Source organism: Lepisma saccharinum, unplaced genomic scaffold, assembly GCF_977018435.1.
Source record: "Lepisma saccharinum unplaced genomic scaffold, izLepSacc3.1 HAP1_SCAFFOLD_8, whole genome shotgun sequence".
Classification (NCBI taxonomy): Eukaryota; Metazoa; Arthropoda; class Insecta; order Zygentoma; family Lepismatidae; genus Lepisma; species Lepisma saccharinum.
In genome coordinates this window covers 1,418,990-1,431,265 of record NW_028142894.1, presented here as the reverse complement: position 1 = coordinate 1,431,265, position 12,276 = coordinate 1,418,990, and positions in this window count along the sequence as shown.

Sequence of the window (12,276 nt, the reverse complement as noted above, 5' to 3'; positions counted from 1 at the left end):
GGGAGGGGGTATAATTTCCCCGTAGAAAAGTGACTGCCCCCTTATATCCTGCTTATATTAGGAGGGGGTATAATTTCCCCGTAGAAAAGTGACTGCCCCCCTATCTCCTGCTTATATTAGGAGGGGGTATAATTTCCCCGTAGAAAAGTGACTGCCCTATTAAATCCTGCTAATATGAGAAGGGGGTACAATTTCCACGTAGAAAATTACTGCACTATTAAATCCCGCTTATATGAGAATGGGGTACAATTTCCCCGTAGAAAAGTGACTGCCCTATTGAATCCTGCTAATATGAGAAAGAGGTACAATTTCCCTGTAGAAATGTGACTGCCCCCATATATCCTGCTTATATTAGGATGGGGTACAAATTCCGCGTAGAAAAGTGACTGCCCCCTTAAATCCTGCAATATTAGCCCCATATTAGCCCCCTATATTAAATCCTGCTATTAGGAGAAGGGGGTACAAATTCCCCGTAGAAAAGTGACTGCCCCCTTATATCCTTCTTATATTAGGAGGGGGTACAAATTCCCCGTAGAAAAGTGACTGCCCCCTTGAATCCTGCTTATATTGGGAGGGGGTATAATTTCCCTGTAGAAAAGTGACTGCCCCCTTATATCCTGCTTATATTAGGAGGGGGTATAATTTCCCCGTAGAATAGTGACTGCCCTATTAAATCCTGCTAATATGAGAAGGGGGTACAATTTCCACGTAGAAAATTGACTGCCCTATTAAATCCTGCTAATATGAGATTGAGGTACAATTTCCCCGTAGAAAAGTGACTGCCCTATTAAATCCTGCTAATATGAGAAAGGGGTACAATTTCCCTGTAGAAATGTTACTGCCCCCTTATATCCTGCTTATATTAGGAGGGGGTACAAATTCCCCGTAGAAAAGTGACTGCCCCCTTAAATCCTGCTTATATTAGGAGGGTGTACAAATTCCCCGTAGAAAAGTGACTGCCCCTTAAATCCTGCTTATATTAGGAGGGGGTACAATTTCCCCGTAGAAAAGTAACTGCCCCTTTAAATCCTGCTTATATTAGGAGGGGGTACAAATTCCCCGTAGAAAAGTGAGTGCCCCCTTAAATCCTGCTAATATTAGGAGGGGGTACAAATTCCCCGTAGAAAAGTGACTGCCCCCTTAAATTCTGCTAATATGAGAAGGGGGTACAATTTCCCCGTAGAAAAATGACTGCCTATTAAATCATGCTATTATGAGAAGGGGGTACAAATTCCCCGTAGAAAAGTGACTGCGAACTTAAATCCTGCTTATATTAAGAGGGGGTACAAATTCCCCGTAGAAAAGTGACTGCCCCTTAAATCCTGCTTATATTAGGAGGGGGTATAATTTCCCCGTAGAAAAGTGACTTCCCCTTTAAAACCTGCTTATATTAGGAGGGGGTACAAATTCCCCGTAGAGAAGTGACTGCCCAATTAAATCCTTCTAATATTAGGAGGGGGTACAAATTCCCCGTAGAAAAGTGACTGCCCCCTTAATTCCTGCTTATATTAGTAGGGGGTAAAAATTCCCAGTAGAAAAGTGACTGCCCTATTAAATCCTGCTTATATTAGGAGGGGGTACAATTTCCCCGTAGAAAAGTGACTGCCCCCTTATATCCTGTTTATATTAGGAGGGGGTACAATTTCCGCTAAGAAAAGTGACTGCCCCCTTAAATCCTGATAATGTTAGGAGGGGGTACAAATTCCCTTTGAAAAGTGACTGCCCCTTAAATCCTACTTATATTAGGAGGGGGTACAAATTCCCCGTAGAAAAGTGACTGCCCCTTAAATATTGCTTATATTAGGAGGGGGTACAATTTCCCCGTAGAAAAGTGACTGCCCCCTTAAATCCTGCTAGTATGAGAAGGGGGTACAATTTCCCAGTAGAAAAGTGAATGCCCTATTAAATCCTGCTATTAGGAGAAGGGGGTACAAATTCCCCGTAGAAAAGTGACTGCGCCCTTAAATCCTGCTTATATTAGGAGGGGGTACAAATTCCCCGTAGAGAAGTGACTGCCCCTTAAATCCTGCTTATATTAGGAGGGGGTATAATTTCCCCGTAGAAAAGTGACTTCCCCTTTAAATCCTGCTTACATTAGGAAGGGGTTCAAATTCCCCGTAGAAAAGTGTCTGCCCCCCTAAATCCATCTAATAATAGGAGGGGGTACAAATTCCCTGTAGAAAAGTGACTGCCCCCCTAAATCCTGCTTATATTAGGAGGGGGTACAAATTCCCCATAGAAAAGTGACTGCCCCTTAAATCCTGCTTATATTAGGAGGGGGTACAAATTCCTCGTAGAAAAGTGACTGCCCCCTTATATCTTGCTTATATTAGGAGGAGGTACAATTTCCGCATAGAAAAGTGACTGCCCCTTAAATCCTGCTTATATTAGGAGGGGGTATAATTCTCCCGTAGAAAAGTGACTGCCCCTTTAAATCCTGCTTATATTAAGAGGGGGTACAATTTCCCCGTAGAAAAGTGACTGCCCTATTAATTCCTGCTAATATGAGAAGGGGTACAATTTCCCCGTAGAAAAGTGACTGCCCCCTTATATCCTGCTTATATTAGGAGGGGGTACAAATTCAACGTAGAAACGTGACTGCCCTATTAAATCCTGCTTATATTAGGATGGGGTACAATTTCCCCGTAGAAAAGTGACTGCCCCTTTAAATCCTGCTTATATTAATAGGGGGTACAAATTCCACGTAGAAAAGTGACTGCCCCCTTAAATCCTGCTAATATTAGGAGGGGGTACAAATTCCCCGTAGAAAAGTGACTGCCCCCTTAAATCCTGCTAATATGAGAAGGGGGTACAATTTCCCCGTAGAAAAGTGACTGCCCTATTAAATCCTGCTATTATGATAAGGGGGTACAATTTCCCCGCAGAAAAGTGACTGCCCCCTTATATCCTGCTTATATTAGGAGGGGTACAATTTCCCCGTAGAAAAGTGACTGTCCCTTTAAATCCTGCTTATATTGGGAGGGGGTATAATTTCCCCGTAGAAAAGTGACTGCCCCCTTATATCCTGCTTATATTAGGAGGGGGTATAATTTCCCCGTAGAAAAGTGACTGCCCCCCTATCTCCTGCTTATATTAGGAGGGGGTATAATTTCCCCGTAGAAAAGTGACTGCCCTATTAAATCCTGCTAATATGAGAAGGGGGTACAATTTCCACGTAGAAAATTACTGCACTATTAAATCCCGCTTATATGAGAATGGGGTACAATTTCCCCGTAGAAAAGTGACTGCCCTATTGAATCCTGCTAATATGAGAAAGAGGTACAATTTCCCTGTAGAAATGTGACTGCCCCCATATATCCTGCTTATATTAGGATGGGGTACAAATTCCGCGTAGAAAAGTGACTGCCCCCTTAAATCCTGCAATATTAGCCCCATATTAGCCCCCTATATTAAATCCTGCTATTAGGAGAAGGGGGTACAAATTCCACGTAGAAAAGTGACTGCCCCCTTAAATCCTGCTAATATTAGGAGGGGGTACAAATTCCCCGTAGAAAAGTGACTGCCCCCTTAAATCCTGCTAATATGAGAAGGGGGTACAATTTCCCCGTAGAAAAGTGACTGCCCTATTAAATCCTGCTATTATGATAAGGGGGTACAATTTCCCCGCAGAAAAGTGACTGCCCCCTTATATCCTGCTTATATTAGGAGGGGTACAATTTCCCCGTAGAAAAGTGACTGTCCCTTTAAATCCTGCTTATATTGGGAGGGGGTACAAATTCCCCGTAGAAAAGTGAGTGCCCCCTTAAATCCTGCTAATATTAGGAGGGGGTACAAATTCCCCGTAGAAAAGTGACTGCCCCCTTAAATTCTGCTAATATGAGAAGGGGGTACAATTTCCCCGTAGAAAAATGACTGCCTATTAAATCATGCTATTATGAGAAGGGGGTACAAATTCCCCGTAGAAAAGTGACTGCGAACTTAAATCCTGCTTATATTAAGAGGGGGTACAAATTCCCCGTAGAAAAGTGACTGCCCCTTAAATCCTGCTTATATTAGGAGGGGGTATAATTTCCCCGTAGAAAAGTGACTTCCCCTTTAAAACCTGCTTATATTAGGAGGGGGTACAAATTCCCCGTAGAGAAGTGACTGCCCAATTAAATCCTTCTAATATTAGGAGGGGGTACAAATTCCCCGTAGAAAAGTGACTGCCCCCTTAATTCCTGCTTATATTAGTAGGGGGTAAAAATTCCCAGTAGAAAAGTGACTGCCCTATTGAATCCTGCTTATATTAGGAGGGGGTACAATTTCCCCGTAGAAAAGTGACTGCCCCCTTATATCCTGTTTATATTAGGAGGGGGTACAATTTCCGCTAAGAAAAGTGACTGCCCCCTTAAATCCTGATAATGTTAGGAGGGGGTACAAATTCCCTTTGAAAAGTGACTGCCCCTTAAATCCTACTTATATTAGGAGGGGGTACAAATTCCCCGTAGAAAAGTGACTGCCCCCTTAAATATTGCTTATATTAGGAGGGGGTACAATTTCCCCGTAGAAAAGTGACTGCCCCCTTAAATCCTACTAGTATGAGAAGGGGGTACAATTTCCCAGTAGAAAAGTGAATGCCCTATTAAATCCTGCTATTAGGAGAAGGGGGTACAAATTCCCCGTAGAAAAGTGACTGCGCCCTTAAATCCTGCTTATATTAGGAGGGGGTACAAATTCCCCGTAGAGAAGTGACTGCCCCTTAAATCCTGCTTATATTAGGAGGGGGTATAATTTCCCCGTAGAAAAGTGACTTCCCCTTTAAATCCTGCTTACATTAGGAGGGGGTTCAAATTCCCCGTAGAAAAGTGTCTGCCCCCATAAATCCATCTAATAATAGGAGAGGGGACAAATTCCCTGTAGAAAAGTGACCGCCCCCCTAAATCCTGCTTATATTAGGAGAGGGTACAAATTCCCAGTAGAAAAGTGACTGCCCCCTTAAATACTGCTTATATTAGAAGGGGGTACAATTACCTCGTAGAAACGTGACTACCCTATTAAATCGTGCTAATATGAGAAGGGGGTACAATTTCCACGTAGAAAAGTGACTGCCCTATTAAATCCTGCTAATATGAGAATGGGGTACAATTTCCCCGTAGAAAAGTGACTGCCCCTTTAAATCCTGCTTATATTAATAGGGGGTACAAATTCCCCGTAGAAAAGTGACTGCCCCCTTAAATCCTGCTAATATTAGGAGGGGGTACAAATTCCCAGTAGAAAAGTGACTGCCCCCTAATATTCTGCTAACATGAGAAGGGGGTACAATTTCCCCGTAGAAAAGTGACTGCCCTATTAAATCCTGCTATTATGAGAAGGGGGTACAATTTCCCCGCAGAAAAGTTACTGCCCCTTATATCCTGCTTATATTAGGAGGGGTACAATTTCCCCGTAGGAAAGTGACTGCCCTATTAAATCCTGCTAATATGAGAAGGGGGTACAATTTCCACGTAGAAAAGTGACTGCCCTATTAAATCCTGCTAATATGAGAATGGGGTACAATTTCCCCGTAGAAAAGTGACTGCCCTATAAAATCCTGCTAATATGAGATAGAGGTACAATTTCCCTGTAGAAAAGTGACTGTCCCTTAAATCCTGCTTATATTAGGAGGGGGTACAATTTCCCCGTAGAAAAGTGACTGCCCCTTTAAATCCTGCTTATATTAATAGTGGGTACAAATTCCACGTAGAAAAGTGACTGCCCCCTTAAATCCTGCTAATATTAGGAGGGGGTACAAATTCCCCGTAGAAAAGTGACTGCCCCCTTAAATCCTGCTAATATGAGAAGGGGGTACAATTTCCCCGTAGAAAAGTGACTGCCCTATTAAATCCTGTTATTATGAGAAGGGGGTACAATTTCCCCGCAGAAAAGTGACTGCCCCCTTATATCCTGCTTATATTAGGAGGGGTACAATTTCCCCGTAGAAAAGTGACTGCCTCTTTAAATCGTGCTTATATTGGGAGGGGGTATAATTTCCCCGTAGAAAAGTGACTGTCCCCTTATATCCTGCTTATATTAGGAGGGGGTATAATTTCCCCGTAGAAAAGTGACTGTCCCATTATATCCTGATTATATTAGGAGGGGGTATAATTTCCCAGTAGAAAAGTGACTGCCCTATTAAATCCTGCTAATAAGAAAAGGGGGTACAATTTCCCCGTAGAAAAGTGACTGCCCTATTAAATCCTGCAAATATGAGAAGGGGTACAATTTCCCTCTAGAAATGTGACTGCCCACTTATATCCTGCTTATATTAGGAGGCGGTACAAATTCCCCGTAGTAAAGTGACTGCCCCCTTAAATCCTACTTATATTAGGAGGGGGTACAAATTCCCCGTAGAAAAGTGACTGCCCCCTTAAATACTGATTATATTAGGAGGGGGTACAATTTCCCCGTAGAAAAGTGACTGCCCCCTTATATCCTGTTTATATTAGGAGGGGGTACAATTTCCGCGTAGAAAAGTGACTGCCCCCTTATATCCTGCTTATATTAGGAGGGGGTATAATTTCCCCGTAGAATAGTGACTGCCCTATTAAATCCTGCTAATATGAGAGGGGGGTACAATTTCCACGTAGAAAAATGACTGCCCTATTAAATCCTGCTAATATGAGATTGAGGTACAATTTCCCAGTAGAAAAGTGACTGCCCTATTAAATCCTGCTAATATGAGAAAGGGGTACAATTTCCCTGTAGAAATGTTACTCCCCCCTTATATCCTTCTTATATTAGGAGGGGGTACAAATTCCCCGTAGAAAAGTGACTGCCCCCTTAAATCCTGCTTATATTAGGAGGGTGTACAAATTCCCCGTAGAAAAGTGACTGCCCCTTAAATCCTGCTTATATTAGGAGGGGGTACAATTTCCCCGTAGAAAAGTAACTGCCCCTTTAAATCCTGCTTATATTAGGAGGGGGTACAAATTCCCCGTAGAAAAGTGAGTGCCCCCTTAAATCCTGCTAATATTAGGAGGGGGTACAAATTCCCCGTAGAAAAGTGACTGCCCCCTTAAATTCTGCTAATATGAGAAGGGGGTACAATTTCCCCGTAGAAAAGTGACTGCCTATTAAATCATGCTATTATGAGAAAGGGGTACAAATTCCCCGTAGAAAAGTGACTGCGCCCTTAAATCCTGCTTATATTAAGAGGGGGTACAAATTCCCCGTAGAAAAGTGACTGCCCCTTAAATCCTGCTTATATTAGGAGGGGGTATAATTTCCCCGTAGAAAAGTGACTTCCCTTTAAAACCTGCTTATATTAGGAGGGGGTACAAATTCCCCGTAGAAAAGTGACTGCCCCCTTATATCCAGTTTATATTAGGAGGGGGTAAAAATTCCCAGTAGAAAAGTGACTGCCCTATTAAATCCTGCTTATATTAGGAGGGGGTACAATTTCCCCGTAGAAAAGTGACTGCCCCCTTATATCCAGTTTATATTAGGAGGGGGTACAATTTCCGCTAAGAAAAGTGACTGCCCCCTTAAATCCTGATAATGTTAGGAGGGGGTACAAATTCCCTTTGAAAAGTGACTGCCCCTTAAATCCTACTTATATTAGGAGGAGGTACAAATTCCCCGTAGAAAAGTGACTGCCCCCTTAAATATTGCTTATATTAGGAGGGGGTACAATTTCCCCGTAGAAAAGTGACTGCCCCCTTAAATCCTGCTAGTATGAGAAGGGGGTACAATTTCCCAGTAGAAAAGTGAATGCCCTATTAAATCCTGCTATTAGGAGAAGGGGGTACAAATTCCCCGTAGAAAAGTGACTGCGCCCTTAAATCCTGCTTATATTAGGAGGGGGTACAAATTCCCCATAGAAAAGTGACTGCCCCTTAAATCCTGCTTATATTAGGAGGGGGTATAATTTCCCCGTAGAAAAGTGACTTCCCCTTTAAATCCTGCTTACATTAGGAGGGGGTACAAATTCCCCGTTGAAAAGTGTCTGCCCCCTTAAATCCATCAAATAATAGGAGGGGGTACAAATTCCCTGTAGAAAAGTGACTGCCCCCCTAAATCCTGCTTATATTAGGAGAGGGTACAAATTCCCAGTAGAAAAGTGACTGCCCCCTTAAATACTGCTTATATTAGAAGGGGGTACAATTACCTCGTAGAAACGTGACTACCCTATTAAATCGTACTAATATGAGAAGGGGGTACAATTTCCACGTAGAAAAGTGACTGCCCTATTAAATCCTGCTAATATGAGAATGGGGTACAATTTCCCCGTAGAAAAGTGACTGCCCCTTTAAATCCTGCTTATATTAATAGGGGGTACAAATTCCCCGTAGAAAAGTGACTGCCCCCTTAAATCCTGCTAATATTAGGAGGGGGTACAAATTCCCAGTAGAAAAGTGACTGCCCCCTAAAATTCTGCTAACATGAGAAGGGGGTACAATTTCCCCGTAGAAAAGTGACTGCCCTATTAAATCCTGCTATTATGAGAAGGGGGTACAATTTCCCCGTAGAAAAGTGACTGCCCCTTTAAATCCTGCTTATATTAATAGGGGGTACAAATTCCCCGTAGAAAAGTGACTGCCCCCTTAAATCCTGCTTATATTAAGAGGGGGTACAAATTCCCCGTAGAAAAGTGACTGCCCCTTAAATCCTGCTTATATTAGGAGGGGGTATAATTTCCCCGTAGAAAAGTGACTTCCCCTTTAAAACCTGCTTATATTAGGAGGGGGTACAAATTCCCCGTAGAAAAGTGACTGCCCCCTTATATCCAGTTTATATTAGGAGGGGGTAAAAATTCCCAGTAGAAAAGTGACTGCCCTATTAAATCCTGCTTATATTAGGAGGGGGTACAATTTCCCCGTAGAAAAGTGACTGCCCCCTTATATCCAGTTTATATTAGGAGGGGGTACAATTTCCGCTAAGAAAAGTGACTGCCCCCTTAAATCCTGATAATGTTAGGAGGGGGTACAAATTCCCTTTGAAAAGTGACTGCCCCTTAAATCCTACTTATATTAGGAGGAGGTACAAATTCCCCGTAGAAAAGTGACTGCCCCCTTAAATATTGCTTATATTAGGAGGGGGTACAATTTCCCCGTAGAAAAGTGACTGCCCCCTTAAATCCTGCTAATATGAGAGGGGGGTACAATTTCCACGTAGAAAAATGACTGCCCTATTAAATCCTGCTAATATGAGATTGAGGTACAATTTCCCAGTAGAAAAGTGACTGCCCTATTAAATCCTGCTAATATGAGAAAGGGGTACAATTTCCCTGTAGAAATGTTACTCCCCCCTTATATCCTGCTTATATTAGGAGGGGGTACAAATTCCCCGTAGAAAAGTGACTGCCCCCTTAAATCCTGCTTATATTAGGAGGGTGTACAAATTCCCCGTAGAAAAGTGACTGCCCCTTAAATCCTGCTTATATTAGGAGGGGGTACAATTTCCCCGTAGAAAAGTAACTGCCCCTTTAAATCCTGCTTATATTAGGAGGGGGTACAAATTCCCCGTAGAAAAGTGAGTGCCCCCTTAAATCCTGCTAATATTAGGAGGGGGTACAAATTCCCCGTAGAAAAGTGACTGCCCCCTTAAATTCTGCTAATATGAGAAGGGGGTACAATTTCCCCGTAGAAAAGTGACTGCCTATTAAATCATGCTATTATGAGAAAGGGGTACAAATTCCCCGTAGAAAAGTGACTGCGCCCTTAAATCCTGCTTATATTAAGAGGGGGTACAAATTCCCCGTAGAAAAGTGACTGCCCCTTATATCCTGCTTATATTAGGAGGGGGTATAATTTCCCCGTAGAAAAGTGACTTCCCTTTAAAACCTGCTTATATTAGGAGGGGGTACAAATTCCCCGTAGAAAAGTGACTGCCCCCTTATATCCAGTTTATATTAGGAGGGGGTAAAAATTCCCAGTAGAAAAGTGACTGCCCTATTAAATCCTGCTTATATTAGGAGGGGGTACAATTTCCCCGTAGAAAAGTGACTGCCCCCTTATATCCAGTTTATATTAGGAGGGGGTACAATTTCCGCTAAGAAAAGTGACTGCCCCCTTAAATCCTGATAATGTTAGGAGGGGGTACAAATTCCCTTTGAAAAGTGACTGCCCCTTAAATCCTACTTATATTAGGAGGAGGTACAAATTCCCCGTAGAAAAGTGACTGCCCCCTTAAATATTGCTTATATTAGGAGGGGGTACAATTTCCCCGTAGAAAAGTGACTGCCCCCTTAAATCCTGCTAGTATGAGAAGGGGGTACAATTTCCCAGTAGAAAAGTGAATGCCCTATTAAATCCTGCTATTAGGAGAAGGGGGTACAAATTCCCCGTAGAAAAGTGACTGCGCCCTTAAATCCTGCTTATATTAGGAGGGGGTACAAATTCCCCATAGAAAAGTGACTGCCCCTTAAATCCTGCTTATATTAGGAGGGGGTATAATTTCCCCGTAGAAAAGTGACTTCCCCTTTAAATCCTGCTTACATTAGGAGGGGGTACAAATTCCCCGTAGAAAAGTGTCTGCCCCCTTAAATCCATCAAATAATAGGAGGGGGTACAAATTCCCTGTAGAAAAGTGACTGCCCCCCTAAATCCTGCTTATATTAGGAGAGGGTACAAATTCCCAGTAGAAAAGTGACTGCCCCCTTAAATACTGCTTATATTAGAAGGGGGTACAATTACCTCGTAGAAACGTGACTACCCTATTAAATCGTACTAATATGAGAAGGGGGTACAATTTCCACGTAGAAAAGTGACTGCCCTATTAAATCCTGCTAATATGAGAATGGGGTACAATTTCCCCGTAGAAAAGTGACTGCCCCTTTAAATCCTGCTTATATTAATAGGGGGTACAAATTCCCCGTAGAAAAGTGACTGCCCCCTTAAATCCTGCTAATATTAGGAGGGGGTACAAATTCCCAGTAGAAAAGTGACTGCCCCCTAAAATTCTGCTAACATGAGAAGGGGGTACAATTTCCCCGTAGAAAAGTGACTGCCCTATTAAATCCTGCTATTATGAGAAGGGGGTACAATTTCCCCGTAGAAAAGTGACTGCCCCCTTATATCCTTCTTATATTAGGAGGGGGTACAATTTCCCCGTAGAAAAGTGACTGCCCCCTTGAATCCTGCTTATATTGGGAGGGGGTATAATTTCCCTGTAGAAAAGTGACTGCCCCCTTATATCCTGCTTATATTAGGAGGGGGTATAATTTCCCCGTAGAATAGTGACTGCCCTATTAAATCCTGCTAATATGAGAAGGGGGTACAATTTCCACGTAGAAAATTGACTGCCCTATTAAATCCTGCTAATATGAGATTCAGGTACAATTTCCCCGTAGAAAAGTGACTGCCCTATTAAATCCTGCTAATATGAGAAAGGGGTACAATTTTCCTGTAGAAATGTTACTGCCCCCTTATATCCTGCTTATATTAGGAGGGGGTACAAATTCCCCGTAGAAAAGTGACTGCCCCCTTAAATCCTGCTTATATTAGGAGGGTGTACAAATTCCCCGTAGAAAAGTGACTGCCCCTTAAATCCTGCTTACATTAGGAGGGGGTACAATTTCCCCGTAGAAAAGTAACTGCCCCTTTAAATCCTGCTTATATTAGGAGGGGGTACAAATTCCCCGTAGAAAATTGAGTGCCCCCTTAAATCCTGCTAATATTAGGAGGGGGTACAAATTCCCCGTAGAAAAGTGACTGCCCCCTTAAATTCTGCTAATATGAGAAGGGGGTACAATTTCCCCGTAGAAAAGTGACTGCCTATTAAATCATGCTATTATGAGAAGGGGGTACAAATTCCCCGTAGAAAAGTGACTGCGCACTTAAATCCTGCTTATATTAAGAGGGGGTACAAATTCCCCGTAGAAAAGTGACTGCCCCTTAAATCCTGCTTATATTAGGAGGGGGTATAATTTCCCCGTAGAAAAGTGACTTTTCCTTTAAAACCTGCTTATATTAGGAGGGGGTACAAATTCCCCGTAGAAAAGTGACTGCCCAATTAAATCCTTCTAATATTAGGAGGGGGTACAAATTCCCCGTAGAAAAGTGAGTGCCCCCTTAAATCCTGCTTATATTAGTAGGGGGTAAAAATTCCCAGTAGAAAAGTGACTGCCCTATTAAATCCTGCTTATATTAGGAGGGGGTACAATTTCCCCGTAGAAAAGTGACTGCCCCCTTATATCCTGTTTATATTAGGAGGGGGTACAATTTCCGCTAAGAAAAGTGACTGCCCCCTTAAATCCTGATAATGTTAGGAGGGGGTACAAATTCCCTTTGAAAAGTGACTGCCCCTTAAATCCTACTTATATTAGGAGGGGGTACAAATTCCCCGTAGAAAAGT